This window comes from Protopterus annectens, chromosome 1.part1 (assembly GCF_019279795.1).
Source record: "Protopterus annectens isolate FY-2018-M chromosome 1.part1, PAN1.0, whole genome shotgun sequence".
In the NCBI taxonomy this organism is placed as follows: Eukaryota; Metazoa; Chordata; order Ceratodontiformes; family Protopteridae; genus Protopterus; species Protopterus annectens.
In genome coordinates, this window is record NC_056726.1 from 341,218,082 (window position 1) to 341,237,366 (window position 19,285).

A 19,285-nucleotide genomic window follows, 5' to 3' on the forward strand; every position below is an offset into this window, starting at 1 on the left:
CCATGAATAAGAACTATGTATATGCAGACCCCTAACAGACACCAACATAGCTAAGAAGAGGATGCACCTACTTAAGAGTGAACCTGCACGCTGCCCTAAAAATTATAGACCAGTAACTTGCCTTCCGACGACATATAAACTCTACACTGGAATTGATGTTGGCACAGTTTATACTCATTTAAAAGAAAACTCAATTATGGCAATAGAATAAAAGGGCAATGACAGAAAGCCATATGAAACAAAGGATCATTTGTTAAATAAAGTCATACTAGAGAACTGTAAAAAGGACAAGAATCTAAGTGCAGCATGGATTGACTACAAAAAACATTTGATAGTATCCCACATTCATGGATAAAAGAGCACTTAAAAATGTATAAGATACACCCTATGCTGATTGACTACATGACAGTGACCATGAAACAGTGGCAGACCACTTTGCAATTAAGCCATGATAAAGGACAAATTATTATTCCAGGGATAAAAATTCAGTGGGGGATATTCTGGGGTGATTTTCTGTCACTGCTGTTATTCTGTCTTGCCCTATAATTTGGTTCCTAGAAACCAACTTTTGTCGATGATGCAAAACTGTATAGCTCATCAGATGAGGACCTGAAAGCACAACTTCAAGTTGTCAAAAGTTTTTCAAGATATAAGAATGTCATTTAGTCTTGATAAATGTGCAAAAGCAACCTTTAAAGCAGGAAAACTGCAGCACCAAGAAAACATCAGTTTGGTACAACAATGTGACATAAAAGAAATAGAGCAAGAGGGAGTGTACAAATATTTAGGAATTGATAAAGGATCAAGAATAAAACATGAGCAAATGCGAATAAAACTTAGCAAGGAATACTTTAGAAGACTTAAATTAATCCTGAAAACAGTGTTGACATCTAGGAACAAAATCCATGCTATAAACCAGTTTGCTCTTCCTGTCCTAACTTCTTTTTGAAGTGTTTGACTGGCCTCAAAACGTGTTGGATAGATTACATAGGAAAACAAGAAGGATGCTTCATGCTCACCAAATGATTTATAAAAAAATCAGTGCATACCAAGATTATATATTCCCCATTCTGAAGAAGGGATGGGCCTCCTTGAAACTGATTACATATACAGATCTGCAGTCATGGGACTCCACACATCTGCTAACCTCACAAGACCCAAATGCAGTGAAAGTTTTGAAACATGAGAAGAATAAGTATAAGATGACTTCCCTGCTTAGGCTAGCAGAGCATATCAGCATCAAGCAGGAATGGAAATCAAACCACGAGTAGATAAAAACCAGACAGCAACCAAATGTGCCAAAAAACAAAAGAATACAAGTTGAATGACCAATTGACAAGGCAAGACATGTGGAAAATGCATAAATATAACTGCATGTATAGAAAACTTCTGGAAGAACCTCATGCTGATCAGGAACAAAAGCAGGAATGGTTAAGGAGAGGCAAATTCAAACCAAGAGATGAAAGGTTAAAATTGGCGACACAGGATAGTGGACTATGTACACATTGGTATACAATGTCCATTGAACATGTGGGAGAAACAAACAAATGTAGGTTTTGTAAAACAATTGCAAACAGTTGCACACCTCATTGCTGGTTGTGACATACTAATGGCAGAAGGACTGTATACTGAAAAGCATAATAATGTGGCTGTTGCACCGGGGATTGTGCAAACATTATAGTACTGAAGTGGATGAAAAACACTGGAAACATGAGCCACAAAACATCATAGAAAATGATGAAGTCTAAATCACATGGGATTATCCATTACCGACAGTTCAAAAGGTAGATGTTAGAAAACTGGATATAGTGATCCAAGAGAAGAAGACCCGATCATTAAAATTGCCATACCCAGTAACTAGTCTACAGTGCATTGCGTAGAGAGAGAGACAAAGTCATAAAATATCAGGATTTGCAGGTAGAAATGAGAACAAAGTGGAAGAAAGATACCCAGACAATTCCAATAGTAGTAGGAGCAACAGGTCTTCTAAAAATAATCTATAGACATGTAACACCATACGAATTACAGGAGGATTAATTACTGGGCACATTGCAGGTGCTGAGAAGAGTACTTTTGGCTGACATCAAAGATTGAAACAGTACTGATTTCATGAACTTTAATTGCACTTTGACTTAGGAATGGGGTACATTCCTGTCACGGTATTAGAAACCCAAAAGATTATTTCTATCCACTTTCTAAGGAGGTGGGATTTATATGTGTGACTCATACCTCTCAGCTGTACAGATTTTCACAGAATGTCCAGATTTTTGGTTTATATTTTTGGTCTATTCCTCATAAGAATTCTGTGTTTTTTTTTTTTTTTTTTCTTGATGAGCTAAGGATTAAAGTTAATAAATAATTACATGCTGTTAGAAAAATATGTATTTAAATATATGTGAAATGCTAGTTTAAAAGCAAGGTAGTTTATAATGCATTTTATTCTATTAATCATATAATAGAAGGGATAAATTAATGTGTAAAAGCAAGTAGCTTCTGAAACTGCAGTGTGCTTTGACCCCTGACCCTGGCAGCTGCCAGCTCAGCAAGCTTAATGTTATGCTTTTCATAAGTGATTATCTGCTGGGTCAGGAAATTAAAATGTGTATATCTTCAGCTCCTTCATGATAAGATAACTTGTCCTTGAATCTTCCTTTCCTGATGTAGTAATTTGTCCCTGTAAGATAAGAACACAGCTGGTGGGAAAGTGAAACAGTGAACAAAGAGGTGAATTTAAAGTCTGAATCTGCTATTGTATTCGAACTGATATGAGACCTTTAAGAAGTAACTTTACAGAAAGACATTATGACTGGCCAGCTGGATAGCAAGGCCATATTGTATCTAAAGGAAAAGTTTTTTTAAATGTACTGCATCAGCATTTTTAGATGAATAGAATACTGTTAGTAAAAGTGATGTAGATGCCTTGTGACTAACCACGTCAGTAAGGTGGGCATAACTTGAATGCAAACACTATAAAATATTCTGTACTTCCTGCATCATGTCAGACAAAATTCTGTACTTGTATGGTTTTTTGCCTCCTGGTGTACACTAGTAAACTTTTGAATCTGAACCTCCTGTGTATTGAATTCTGATTTTTTATTTAACAGTTTGGTCTTTTCGAGACGGAATTCCCTTGGTAAGCTGCAGATCAGATTGTATCGGTGGTCGAATACAGCGCAGGAGAAGTTACCAAAATGGTTCTTCTTGAGTGAAAAGACCTCCGACTGAATTGTCGTCTGTAAAGAGGCTGGCCACTTTCTGATCTGTGGCGAAGGCGGAATTTGACCATGTTCAAGACCAGGAGGCTCAGGTAGGAAGAATTTGCCTTTTTTCTGTTTTAGATCAGGGACTAGGTTACAGTATATTGTTGTCAAGATTTGTTTTGCAGATCAGGGACAAAAGGAAGTACTGTATATTATGTCATAGATCAGGGTAACAGAATAAGGTAGACAGTTATTCTAGATAAACTGTAAACAGGAACTAAGAAATTGACATCACATGATAAAAAAAGGGTTACGTAACATTTTCTTTGACATGGGTAATCAGTGCACTAAAACCTCGCGAGATCCGCCCCTAACCGAAGATGCAAAATACATGCAATTACAGCGTGCTGATAATATTAGGTATTATACGAAATGGGTTAACAAATATGAATTTGATGGTAAACTAGATAAACTTACACTAGTTAAACTCCTTAAACAGCTTAAATCTGATGCAGGAGGTCAGGCAAAAAAGCAACGCCAACTAGGCATACCTCAAGCACACAGGTGGATTGAGGAAGCAAATCGTATGGAACAGAAGCTTAAAAATTCAAAAACATTATTTTTAGACAAAGAGGATAATAACTTGGTAATAGCTACAGCTCCTCCTCCTCCTCCCCCCTTGCCCCCTCCCTTACCTTTTTCAGGATATGAAGTGAGTGGACAGGCTGGTCCACCTCCGCGTTATCCTGAAGTTTCAGTAAGACCACAACCATTTGTTAGAGATCCTATTGAGACTAGGTCCCGAACATGTAAAACACATAGGGACACAGAATCATACCAGATAGAGAGAAATCTACAGGATAAGAGTGAGGAAGAAATATGCCCACTTATAGAAGTTCCAAATCCTCAGGCAGGACAGGAAGGGCAGGATCCAACACTCTTAGTATATAGACCATGGACACCGGAAGATATCCGGAAGGCTACTGAGGGAATCCCCCATCCGAAAGTTAATTTTACAAAATTTTTAGAAGATTTACAAGGCATGAGGTTAAGTTACCACTTGAATGGGGAAGAAGTAATAAAAGTAGTAAGACAAATTATAGGTCCGGTTTGGCACATGATTTGTGGCACCTGGAATCCTCGTAATGCAGAACTTAGGCCACTCCCACATAGTGACGCAGAGTTAGACAACAGAGTGAAAGGTCTGACAGACAGAATCTCTGAGAAATGGAAACCTAGAGCAGAGTGGACTTGCATTAATCAATGCATACAACAGGAAAATGAGACAATAGATGGATACTATGCTAGATTATTAGAATGTTTTAATAATCATAGCGGTATGTCGATTCCTGAGAACCAAACAAATGATTCCCCATATGAACAACAATTAAAAAATGCATTTTTGAAAGGTTGCATTGCACCTATTAGTAGCTTCATTACGAAGCATATGATAGATCATCGAACAGGGAGGCTACAAGCCTTACTCGAATACGCTAGACATGCTGAGAGACATTTTAATAGTAAAAAGAAAAAGAAGGTGCAAGTCTTCACTGCTGAAGATGGAGCTGAAGTATTTGTATTGCAGTCAGGTAAAAAGGGCAAGAAGAATGCCCAGGGAAACAAGCAGTCTGACAAACGATCAGAAGATTTTGAAGAGAGGAAAAAGAGAGGTGAATGCTTCAAATGCGGGAAAAAAGGGCATCTAGCAAGGGATTGTCAGCAAAACAAGAAGGTAATTACAGACGATAAAGGGGATGAGGACTGACCATATGATAGTGAGGATGCATCATATGAAAGTCAGGAATCACCAGTAACAGCTAGAATAGAAAAGACAAATGCCAATGTAGTAGAAGGAGTAGAGGAAGTACAAATTGACTTAGACGAAAAAGGAAATGAAATTTTAGATTTAGCATTGTTGAGCCTGGAGCTCTGCCTAGCAGATACAAAACTGGAAGTGACACTTCTGGTGGAGGGAAGGGAAGTCAAATTCCTGTGTGACTCAGGAGCGTCACGGACTTTGATACACCCCTCCAAGTTACCAGAACATTCCGAATCACCTGATTATATATTAGTAAAAGCAACAAATGGACAGCTATACAGGGAGCCACTCTCCCATGATATAGCAATAACTGACCCTGTTTCAGGTATGACCCAGAGAAGTAAAATAGTTGTTTCTGCAAAGTGTCCAGTAAACCTATTGGGCAGGGACCTTATGCAGATATTTGGCATAGCAGTAGTTCCAACTGTACAAGGTATGGAGGCACAGAGACAAATGGGTACCTTTGTAGTGCGATCGGAGGGTGAAACCTTTTATTGGTACAGCCAGGACCTAGTCACGACTGGTCCAGGGGCAGTAACCGAGGAACTGATGAACGTAGCCATCAGTAAAGCCCCCTCCCTTGACACTGATCGACAGCATTTGTTACACTGTACTCTATACTACTGTACTACACCAGGACCTGATAGAGAGTATGAGCAAGAACTGTTTAGAAATCGTGCAACTAGATTGGTTTTGCGTACTTTGTACTGGGATACTGAGGGGAACAGTGTAGTTAGCTGTTCATTACCTCAAGAATTCATTGCATTGTATAGATCAAATCGGTTGCCACATGTCAGCCTGACAAAGAATAAATGTGTTAAATGGGCAAACTTAGGAGAAAAAGTAACAAGATGGGAAAAACAGACTGATTTAGAACTGTCAGAACAAGGGATACAAAAACAAAAACTAAATTGGTTGACACAGACACATCCAGCTGTACACTTGCAATCTAGCGAGGACAGCTGATTAGCATTTTTTATTAGAAGAAGAAGAAAAGGCCTTGTGTGAAATTCCAATAACTCTGTGGTCAACAGGCCAGTCAGATGTAGGACTTATTCGAACAACAGGACCAGTTACAATTACCCCAAAGTCAGCTTTTAGACCACAGAAAAGACAATACCCTTTGAGAAAGGATGCAGAAATAGGAATTAAGCCTATAATAGCAGCATTACTCAAAGAAGGAGTACTGGTAGAATCTCCTGATTCACCATGTAATACACCCCTATTTCCTGTTAAAAAAGCAAATGGGGAATGGCGGATGGTACAAGATTTACAAGCTGTAAATAATGCAGTAATACCTAGAGCACCTACGGTGCCAGACCCACATACCTTGTTAAATGATTTAGAACTGCAACAGAAGTATTTCTCTGTGGTAGATATTAGCAATGCTTTCTTTTCAATACCTATACATCCTGATAGTCAATATTGGTTTGCATTTACATTTCAGGGTAAAAGGTATACGTATACTCAACTACCACAGGGATATTGTGAGAGCCCAACAATTTTTGCACAAGAAATTACTAGCAACCTGGTAGGATTTACCCCACCGGGAGGTAGTCAAATTCTACTTTATGTAGATGACATCTTGCTAGCAGCCCCCACCCAGCAGCAGTGCAGGGAGGACACTGTAGCATTATTGAAATTTTTAGCAATACAAGGACACAAAGTAAACAAAAGTAAGTTACAACTTTGGAGAAAACAAGTTAGATACTTGGGATATGTAATATCAAATGAAGGTAGAATACTAGATGAGGAAAGAAAAACAGCGATTTTGTAAGCACCCAAACCAACAACCAAGAAAGAAATTATGTCTTTCTTAGGTACAACTAATTTTTGTCAGAGCTGGATACCAAATTATGCTTTAGAATCTGCTCCACTGACTGATTTGATATATAAGACACCAATGGCAGCACAAGATATTTTACAATGGACAACAGAAGCAGAAACGGCTTTCTGCAGGTTGAAGCAGTTGATAGCTTCTTCATTAGTTTTAGGACTTCCAAATTATCACAAACGTTTTTTTCAGACCGTAGATTGTAAGCAAGGGTACATGACGTCAGTATTGATGCAACAACATGGGGACAAGCAACGCCCCATAGCTTACTATTCATCACAGTTAGACCCAGTGGCACGATCTTTGCTTCACTGTGTACAAGCAGTAGTTGCAGCCGCAATGGCAGTACAGGCTTCGGCCTCAGTGGTGTTATTTCACCCTCTCACATTGAGAGTGCCTCATGCAGTTGCAATAATTTTACTGCAAGAGAAAATGGCATACCTTTCTCCTGCTAGACATCTTTCATGTATGACTATACTGCTGAGCCAACCTCATATGACAATTGAACGATGTACGACATTGAATCCATCAACATTACTTCCAACTCCTGTGGAGGGCACACCACACAGCTGCCTGCAGGAAATCGAACAGTTAGCTTTACCTAGACAAGATCTTACAGATATGCCCTTGGATAATGCCGAGGTGACATATTACGTGGACGGCTCATGCAGAAGGGGTCCTACAGGGAAGAATCTGGTGGGATATGCAGTAGTTACAGACACTGAAATTTTAGAAGCTCAATCCTTACCACACAACTTATCTGCACAAGCAGCAGAGTTGATAGCTTTGACGAGCATGTACTTTAGCAAAAACAAGTGTGTAAACATATATACTGACAGTCAGTATGCTTTTCTACAGTACATGTATTTGCACAACAATGGAAAAATAGAGGAATGATTACATCCAGTGGAAAACCTATTAATCATGCTAATTTATTTTGGAGCTATTAGAATCTATTCAGTTACCTACCAAAGTAGCTATTTGTAAATGTGTAGCTCATACAAAACAACAGGATAAGATTTCAAAAGGCAATGCACGAGCTGATGCAGCTGCAAAGCAAGCAGCCTCAGACTCAGAAACTTTACTTTTAAATGAGGAATTACAACCCTCTGAGATTTTAGATTTAGACATGTTAAAAACAATGCAGACGCTTACTACAAAAGCAGAAAAACAAAAATGGGTAAAACGAGGTGCAATTCTTGAGAATGGACTGTACATTTCCAAAGAAAGAAAACCGATATTGCCGTCTAATTTATTTAGATATGCAGCTTTGTTGAGCCATGGGCAGAGCCATGTCTCAACAGGGGATGGTACAGTTAGTAAATCGAATATTCCAAACATATGGATACATAAACTACACAAAAATTTTGTGCAGCTTGTCATACTTGTAACAAGCACCATGCACAAGGAGCATTTAAAACCAAGCAAGGAAGTTTTCCTATACCACCATACCCGTTCCATACTATTTGTATGGATTTCATAGAATTGAATAAATGTGAAGGGAAGAAGTTTTGTTTAGTTATTGTAGACATGTTTTCTAAATGGGTAGAAGCTTTTCCAACCAAAAACCCGGATGCAGCAACAGTGGCAAAAGCCCTGATAAAAGAAGTAATCCCTAGATTTGGCATTCCGGAGAGGATTTATAGTGACAATGGCACACATTTTGTGAATCACAGTCAGCAGGACTGGTGGAAAGGTACAATGCTACCCTAAAAAGTAAACTTAGGAAGCTAGTAGAGGAGACTCAAAAGAATTGGATATACTGTCTGCCTTTAGCACTGCTGAGTATGAGAACGGTTCCAAATGTAAAGGGTTTGACTCCCTTTGAAATGTTTTTTGGGAGAGCATATTATGTGCCTCAATGGAAAGCTCTCATGCCTGCAGAGCAAGATGCTGACAGTTCGTTAGCAGAATATATGAAGAAATTGTTAACGAATAAGTCTGTTTTGCAGTTTAAATCTTTTTCAGATAAGGAACATACCAGACCGATGGAAGCAGTCATGGGCCCAGGAAGTTGGGTCTGGCTGAAAGTGACGAAAAGGAAAAACTGGGCAAGTCCAAAGTTTGAAGGTCCGTACCAGGTTTTGTTCGCAACGCCTACTGCAGTTAGAGTGGCCGAGAGGACGTCCTGGGTTCATTTGACGCATTGTAAACTGGTAAAGAAATTTCAACTTGATAAAAACTTTGAGATTGATACACAACCAGACCGAGATGGCCAAAAGCAAAGTGAATAGAAGTTTAGATCAACCCCAGAGATGTTGCATAATCATTTTGTTGTGTGTACATTTATTAACTGTAATTGTGACAATTTTTCTCTTGTTGTGGTTCATCCTACACACAACCACACAAGTGAAAGTGGGAAGGCGTGATGAAACGTCTATAGACTGGCATCCAAATTTTAACACATACCTGGCCATGAAACGTGTGTATGCAGAGACTATGAACATTTCAAATTGCTGGGTTTGTACAGTTATACCAACAGCATATGGAGGACTAATAATGTCCGCTGTCCCTTTGGGGATAAATGAGACTTGGGAGAATTTACTTTTCGACACAGGAACTGTGAGATCACAAGACAAAATAGCATTATTTTACCTGTTACACAAAAGGGAATTGTGTGCTTTTTTAAAAACGATACCCTCCAAGTTGGATGGAGTAATTGTAATATTACAATATCCTACAAGTGTTACATTGAAGTTAAAAGTGGAGGTACTGTTTGTAATACTAACTATGATTCATATTTGAGCACAATGAAAACAACATTGAATGAAGTACGACAACACCCTGTTTTGTTTAAACAATTGTCAGTTATAGATCAGAAAATGTTTCATGCAGTCTGATGCGTATTAGTACTAAAGTAGAAAACTGTTATTTTATTTGTGGGAAAAAGGCATATAAATGGTTATCTGAGAATTGGTCCGGCAGTTGTTTTTTGGGTTATCTGGTTCCAGCAATAAGACATACTGCAGAATTACCTTTGGGTAAGATACGAAACGTAAGGGAAACAGCTCAAAAATCTGAAGGTCCAGTTAAGAAATCTGTGAATCCAGTTGGGAAGATCGAAGCTGGTTGGAAAGACCATAATTCAGTAAAAGACAAAAGTGAATTGACTCATATGGACTTGGGTGACAGTGTTATATCCTGGGCAGGAATACTACCAGCCTATGGAGCAGTCAAATCGATCTGGGAGCTGAAGAAGTTGTCGAAACTTCTCGAAGTAATGAGTAATGCAACTTTTTCCACCCTAGAATTGGTGACTGATGAACTAAATGCAATGAGAACTGTTGTGCTACAAAATCAGATGGCTCTTGACTTCAATCTAGCGGCGAGAGGTGGTACATGCGTGCTTATCAAAGAAGAATGCTGTGCTTTCATCCCTGACAATCGCCATGAGATAAATAATCACCTAGAGGTAATTCAGCAAGTATCAGCCATGACTGAACCAGGCCCAAACCCACTGACGGACTTCTTCCAGAATCAGTTTGGGGGGTGGGGTTCCATCCTAATGAACATTCTAATTGCTATTTGTGTGGGTATACTCCTAATAGGAGCATGTGTTTGCTGTGGAATTCCCTGCATGAAAAGATTAATCAAAGATTTTTGTTGATGTATCTGTTACTGAAACTTTCTACCAAGATATTGAAATTGAAAGATTGATTTCAGATGACGCTTTTTCTGAAGTATAGATTAAATGACTCACCTAGCTGAAAATCCTGAGTGGGAAAGGCTAGGAGATGAAATGACACTATGCATACTTCAAAATAGAATAAAAAGTATTAATAGGGGAAAATGTTAGAAAAATATGTATTTAAATATATGTGAAATGCTAGTTTAAAAGCAAGGTAGTTTATAATGCATTTTATTCTATTAATCATATAACAGAAGGGATAAATTCATGTGTAAATGCAAGTAGCTTCTGAAACTGCAGTGTACTTTGACCCCTGACCCTGGCAGCTGCCAGCTCAGCAAGCTTAATGTTATGCTTTTCATAAGTGATTATCTGCTGGGTCAGGAAATTAAAATGTGTAAATCTTCCGCTCTTCCTGATAAGATAACTTGTCCTTGAATCTTCCTTTCCTGATGTAGTAATTTGTCCCTGTAAGATAAGAACACAGCTGGTGGGAAAGTGAAACAGTGAACAAAGAGGTGAATTTAAAGTCTGAATCTGCTATTGTATTCGAACTGATATGAGACCTTTAAGAAGTAACTTTACAGAAAGACATTATGACTGGCCAGCTGGATAGCAAGGCCGTATTGTATCTAAAGGAAAAGTTTTTTTAAATGTACTGCATCAGCATTTTTAGATGAATAGAATACTGTTAGTAAAAGTGATGTAGATGCCTTGTGACTAACCACGTCAGTAAGGTGGGCATAACTTGAATGCAAACACTATAAAATATTCTGTACTTCCTGCATCATGTCAGACAAAATTCTGTACTTGTATGTTTTTTTGCCTCCTGGTGTACACTAGTAAACTTTTGAATCTGAACCTCCTGTGTATTGAATTCTGATTTTTTATTTAACACATGCATTTCAGTTTCAGACTTCATATCTTTCAAAAAATGCAATGTAACATAGGCAATTTATTCTTCAAGGGCATTTTATTCTTCATAGCAACAATCTTTTCATTAGTTTCAGATCTTTTTAATGTGTAATTATTCAGATGACTTACAGTACGTCTGCAGAGATTGTGCATATTGACTGATATTGGTGGATTGTAATGACAGAAGTTTGAGTGGCTTTTTATGGTTGAAATGTTCTGAACTGGGCAGTTTGCCATTACTGGTGTTTCACTGCTTACTGGAAAAATGTTCAAAAATATAAATTTAAAACACACTCTAACAAATGGTGCTGTATTATACAAGGGATATACTTCAATTATTGCATATTATAACTAATACAATCAGGAATGTGAATCACAGAACTTTTGCATTGTCCTAAAAATGTGTGCAAGAGGGCCTATGATTTGAAAACAGCCCAAAGGTAAACTTAACAATCACCCAGATGCATTCTCTTTGAATATGGGTTTCAATGCTGTTTCAGTGAATGTGAGCTTCAAAGGCAGAGAATTTTTAATGGTAAGTCTGTTTTCATTGTAAGACTATTGCTTTGTTTAGCAAATGTCTGTGTTTGTGCTATAAAATTTGAAATAAATGTTGTAAATTAAATCCAAATATCTTTACTCATTGTAGAAGTAAAGTATAAAAAAGTATGCATAGTGATAGTTTTGAACAGTGTTTATGGCAACTGGGAAGAAATAGCCAAGTAATGGAAAACTGGAATGTTTGCGTGGGGGGCTGCTTGGGGTGGGCTCTGAGTTTGCATCCCCCTGCAAAAATCCTGTGGGCTCCCTTGGGTGGGAGCTACTATAATGAACGAAGCTGTTTGAATATGTTGGCTTTCTATAGATGGCAATATATCTACCACTGACATTATCCTTGGCTAGTCTCACATCAAGATAAGAGATAGAAGATGTATTAAACAATGATGTAAAGGGTAAAAAGTTTGTTAATGAAGTGATTTAATTGATAAAATCATTTGCCACCCTCTCGTCACGTTTAATGATGACAAAAATGTCATTCAGGTATCGTGTATACCAATGGACTTTTTCTTTAAACATGTTGTTTGGAAAAAGTAGTTCCTGCACCTAATGAGCCATAACACAATTGGCAAAACTGCCTCCATATGGTGACCCCATTGCGACACCTATTTTCTGAAGGTAGAAAGAATTGTCAAACAAAATAAAGTTGTTGGAGAGAATAATTTCCAACAAACATTCGATCAAATTAATTTCTTCAGAATCTACCCCTTTCTTAAATAAAAATTCTGTAGTCCAGGAAATACCTAATTCCTGGGGTATGACTGTGTATAAATCACATATAGGTTCATAGGTTCATACTAGGCTATCTGCCCTGGGGCAATTATAAGCCTAGCCCGATTCTGTATGGCTTACGCCACCCCTTGATTTGAGTATACTGTGCCCTTTTTAAGGTTTAGTTTACTGTGCCTCTGTCTAATAGTGACACGGGAGTAATCCCTGGGACAAACCTACGATCCCCCATCCACCTATCGAGATTCTTTTTGAAGAGATTCAGTGAGGTGCTCTGCCTCACATGAACTGGAATTCTATTCCAGAGCGAAGGGAGCCTCTGGGTTATGAATCTGTCCCGCCAGCAAGTTCTATTTATTTCTGTGCTGAGGTTCAAGTCCCTCGAGCGTGTGGCTCTAAGGGATTTAGATTTACTGAGGTGGAGCATGTCCATTAATTTTGGATTTGACATAGCTTTGTATGTCAGGCATAGATCTCAAGTAGGCGTATGCAACTGAGTAGAGCTGGAGTTTTTAACCGAGCAGCATATGGCATCTGTTTGAGACCCTTGATCCTCTTAGTGAGATACTTTTGGGGTCTTTCTAATTGCTGCAGGTGTCGGGTAAGGTACATCCCAAAAGGGGCATTGTATTCTATGATGGGCCTGATGAGGGATGAATAAAGGGGCACGATTACCTCTCTTGATCTAGATGTGAAACCCTTCGTGATGAGGTGAGCTATGTAGAAGGTCTTTCTAACCACTTTGGCAATGTGGTTTTCAAAGGAGAGATTGCTATCAACTTGGGTCCCCCTAATAACTTTCTCTGTACTTAATGGGTTTCCGCCTATGTGGTAATTTGTGGGCACATTGTTTTTGCCAAAGGGTATGACTATACATTTTTTGGCATTTAGCTTTAAACCATGGTGCTGGCACCAGTTATCTGTCTCTGTGAGATCTTTTTGAAGGATGTTTGTGTCAGCTGGAGAGTTGATTATGGCACCCAGTTTGCAGTTGTCTGTGAACTTGGTGAGCCATAGTCCTCCCACGTTTGCCTGTACTGTGGAAAAGTATATACCGAACAAGAATGGTCCCAGGACAGAACCCTGTGGGACGCCACTTGTGACCGATTTTGAGTCGGACATGGCTCCAGCAACTCTCACTCTGTGGGTTCTGTCTTTGAGCCAGTTTGCGACCCATCTTGTGACATAGGGGTTTATATTTAAGCTGGATAGCTTATCTATGATGCCCGAGTGGGGTATTGTGTCAAATGCCTTTGCAAGGTCCAGATAGGCTGTGTGGACTACCTTCCCTTCTTCTATGGCTTTGGTGACTGTTTTGAAGAAGTCAACCAGGTTCAAAAGGCAGGATCTGCCCTTGACAAAGCCGAACTGGGTAGGATCTAGTGTCTGTAGGTCCCCAATGTCTTTGTTTATATGTTCCGTGATGATCCTCTCCATAGCCTTGCAGACTAAGCTAGTCAGGCTTATGGGGCGATAGTTTCCAGGGTCCGTAGAGGCTCCACCCTTGTGGAGTGGGACCACTGTTACTGTACGCCATTCTGTGGGCACATATCCTGTAGTGAGGCTGAGATTGTATAGCTGTTTTATTTGAGGGATTAGTTCCTCTTGAAGTTCATGTAGGACGCAACCTGGGATGCCATCTGGTCCCATGGAAGCAGTGTTTTTTGCTTTGGAGAGGGCAGCCTTCACCTGAGCATCAGAGATGTTTGGGAGGCAGCCCTCTGCCGGGATAAATACTTGTTCTTTTGGGGGGGGGGAGTTTGCACTGAACCTGTCTGCCAGGATATTGGCGATGTCTGTGGGTTCAGTGTATTTTTTGTCATTTAGAATCAACTCAGAACAAGTCTGGGAGTTGCATCCCAGGTTTCTAACATAACTGAAAAAAGCCTTATGATTGTCTTTGGTGTCCTGTGCAATTTTTCTCTCGAAGCTGGCCTTGGAAGATTTTATGAGGGATCGTAATTTTTTGCTAGTACTGATCAGAGATGCCTTCCCTATTAGGGATTTTGCTCTATCATGTAGTAGCTTCCTCCTTCTGTTGTACAGTTTATTTATAGCAGGGGTCCACCAGACTGGACGCCTGCCTTTGGATGATTGGGTCTTGGTTTTGTTTGGGATAGCATGATCCATGCATTCCTGGAGATGTCCGTAGAATGTGTTTATATAGGATTCTGCAGTTTGGGCCGTAGTTTCCACTGGCCCTGGGACCTTGAAGGATTCCACTTCAGTTTTGAGAAGTGAGAAGTTTGCTTTTGAGAAGTTTTTCACTGTGGTTTTCTGGGCTGGGGGTGGGGTCGGGATGTGGACATCCAGTGAAATTAATTTATGGTCTGATCTTACCAATGAGGGATATACTTCTGGTGTGGAGCATAGAGTCCCCATGTTGGTAATGATCAGGTCTAGTATGTTGTCCCCTCTTGTGGGAGTGGTGACTAGTTGTTCCATAGCATTTGAGTTTATAATTTCCAGGAACCTTTGGGCTAAGGTGCTGGGGCTTGAGTAGTGCTCCCAGTCAATGTTTGGGTAGTTGAAGTCGCCCAATATAATGGTGTTCGGAGAGATCTTCATGTTCTCCAATGTTTTCAGGAAAGCCAAGTGGGATTCCTGACTTTGAGAGGGTGGTCTGTAGGATGCTATAAACTGAAAAGCAGTCTTGCCCACTGTTAGTTGCACATGGATGGTCTCCGATACTTCATGCAATGCCACTAACCTGGAAGTGTGGATATCCTTGATAAATATGGAAACTTCCCCTCCTTTTGTGGTTCGGTCCGGGTTTTGGGGCCGAAAAGCATGATATGAGGTATAGCCTGGTAGTGCTGGGGTGCGCTCTGGAGCCTTGAACCAGGTTTCTGTCACTGCACAGATATCGATGTTCTCCATACTGAGGAGAGCTTCGAGTGCGTGCATCTTGAGGTTAAGACTTCTGGCGTTTAGCAGCATTACCATTAGTTTCTTGTTCCTTGTGCTGTCTATGGGGGTGGGTTTGACTTTTGAGCCTTGCCTAAAAAAGGCACTATGGGAGTGGCCATCCCTAGCGAAGCAACATGGCTTGTCGAGCATGTCATCCCAGGCTGACAGACACTGGATCCCCTTTGAATGACACCAAAATTTTAGCCAATTGTTAAAATCGATCATTTTGTCTTTGTACTGTGGCATCATTCTAGGTGAGGGTAAGATGCTGCTCAAGGTCAGGGTCATACCAGCCTGGGCTACATGATCAGAGAGCTCCTCTATGTCTCTTTTCATGTAGTTCAGGGAGGTACGTCTCAGGTCATTCACACCAGCATGTACAATGACTGAGTCATATCTGTATTTGCTTTGGAGTGACCTGAGTGCTTGCGTTATGTGGCGGATCCTAGCACCCAACAGGCAGCTCACCGTGACCTTCTCTTTATTCAGCCTGGTGAGCGGGACGTCAGTGTGTCTGACAATAGAGTCAACTATTACAAGAGTATCAGGTGTGTTACTCAGCCTTAAGGGCTGTGGCTGCTTGGCACAATGACTTTGTGGGTTATGTGTTGTGCGTGTTTTGTTTTGAGGTAGCATTTGCTTGGATGTCTGCTTTGGAGGTCTCTGTTGCTTAGGTAGATTTTTATTTAGAGCCTCCGAGTATGTTTTTGTGTATTTATGTGTTTGGTTCGCTGATGTGGCGGGACTATGTGATACTGAAATTGTGTTGTGTGAGGTTACCTTCTCCTCCTGACTGGTTACAACAGTTTTGAGATGAGAGAGCTCAGCCTCCAGTTTGGCTAAATAGTTGCATCTCTCACATATATTTGAACCTGTTTGGAGGAGGAGAGGGTTGTCCGTGTACATGAGACAGTTGTAACATTGCCTCAAAATTCCCAGATTCACCAGTCAATAGTAAGGAAATTATATGTTTCAACAAATTCTAAATTATTAATAGCTTCCAAAACGTTCCATGAATCGGAACATATTTGTGATTCCCCATTCAGATATTGCTTAAGCTTGGAGTCTACAACCTTAGCATAGGCATAGGTCAATGACCCCCTACCATCCACAATGGGTCGGAGCGGTGGATTACCTAGATCTTTGTGAATTTTAGGTGCTCCAAACATAACCGGATACCTAGGTGCTGTCATATTTAAATAGTTAAATGTATCAATATCGATAGTAGCTTCCAGAAATAAATTATTTATTATTGTTTTAACTCTCTGGTAAGCTATATTTACTTCATTCTTAGATGCACCAATATAAGCTTTGGTTTCCAGTATGTTTTTTATTCTATTCTTGCAGTCACCATCATCCATAAAAATCAATCCACCCCCCCTTATCTGGTTTCATTACTCTTATGCCCTGTATTTTCAAGAATTCTAGAGCTGTTCTATCACTGTCCATGATATTTGAACTGGTCAGGGGGTACATAGGCTTATTTAAGGCTGCCCTAATGTCCATCTCACACATTTTTTCAAAAGGCTTAGGATATTCTGTAATGGTGGATTAAAAATACTACTCACTCTACAGTCTTGGTAAGTATAACCATTGTTGCCCAACAAAACAGTCAGATTTTACGTAAGCAAGAATATCCATAAATCCAATAAAGTCCTGGGCAAATCATACAGTGGGTACAAAAGATAATCCTTTTGCTAAGATATCAATCAATTCACTTGGGACATCAAAGGAAGAATAGTTATAAATCTTAAAATCCCCAGTAGAGTTCATCAAGATTTTAGGTACTGTTCTCTCTGGGGATTCATTCCTTCCATCATCATGTTGTATATCCTCGACTAATGGCATCTCTGATTCTGTTTCTTCTGACGTCGTCTGGTTGTTGTACCTCCCTGTTGTTGTGCTTGCCCATTCTTCCTGCTCCTCTGAAAATCCTGGTCACCGGGTTGGTTGACATTCCTCTGCTGTTCTCTAAGATGGTCGCTACATCCCACTGATGCTTGTGCTCCTCCCTGCACTTGGGTATCTTCCATCTCCTCGTTTAGATCTGCCTCAGAGCTTGATCTGTCATGTTGATCAGCCAGGTGCGTAGTTTCATCGTTGTATCCATTCTGAGATTCCGGGGGGGGGGGGGATAGGCCTTCCCATTATTATAGTCCCGTTGGTCTCTAGATAATTTTTTCATTTTGACTACCCTTAATTTCACTAAAGTGCTATCAATGCTGGTAAAAATCTGGGAAAACTCATACTTATACCTAGGGAAGTTCTCATCCTGTTTAATGTCATTTTCTAATGCTGTCAAATAATTTCTCACTATTTCAATCTGTCCCTCATACTGTTTGATGAGCAACTCGAGGAACTCACAGCCCTGTGTATCGAATGGTTGCAGTAATTCCAGATAGAAAGGTGAGTTCCTCACTAAGCCTGTAGGAAATGTCCATTGCCTAAGACCTTTAGGTATATGCCTTCTATGAATACATTCCTTGAAGTATGCAATTTCAAGTTGCAATTTCCTGTTTAAAAAGTTTTTGGTCAAACACTTTTAAGTTAAACACAACCTTTTCTTGCCCAGTTCTATTGTTGTCTGAACCAGTATGTGGTATCACACTCCCATTATTACTATTCAAAGTAACAGGAATGCTTAACCATTCAGTTAACAGCAGAATTACTGTGTTTTCACTACCATTTCCAGCACTCGTTTGACCATTAATTCTCATTTGCTCATCACTTAATATTCTGCTTTTGTGTATTTTCACTAATATTTGCAGTCATAAGCCTACCATTCAAGGGTGGTGAATACCTGAAATACATACTGAGTGGAGCTGCAGAAACAGATGCATAAGATAAATTCACATGCCGTGGCTGTTCAACCCTTACACTGACCATTGAAATAGAATGCTCCACGTAGTTTGCAGTATGTAATTTCTTCATTAAATCATCCACACTCCCTGTCAGTTGTTGCATGAGAGCAGTCAACTCGGCAGTAAAACCATTACTGTTGCTTAAGGGTTCGCTGGATCCATTTTGTGAAAATATTAATGCAGATGCTGGAATTTCTAGACTCATCTTTACAAAACCAACTAAAAATTAAAAAGAACTTCAAAAGCAAAAAAATATGATGATAGTTCCAACAAACACATTTATTGTTAGCTGATGGGGCCTATATAAGCCTAGGCAAAAAGGTTCCCTGGCTTTCGCCACCCAAGAAAATTATTTTCCTGTGCCCCTGTCAAGCAGTGCCGCAGAAGTGATCCCCGGGGTGAATTTTCTATTTCTCATCCAGTTGTCAAGATTTTTCTTAAAGAGGGTTAATGAGGAGCTTTGCTTGACATGAATGGACAGTTTGTTCCAGAGCACCCACATAAAATTCACTTGTCAATGCAAATGTTATGACTGCATCTAAAATATCAAATAAAAAATTCACTATTAAGTGTGATTATAATATATACATACATATATATATATATATATATATATGTATATATATATATATATATATATGTATATATATATATATATATATATATGCGCACACACACAACACAGTTATTATATGTCTAGTGATTTTAACTTTAATAGACACTTCAGAGAATTGTATTCATTTAGACTTGGGGAAGCCTGGGCATTTAATCTTAGTTGCCACAATAATTCTCTCTCCTCTAACCTTAATGGCCAAGCTCCCCCTAATGTCT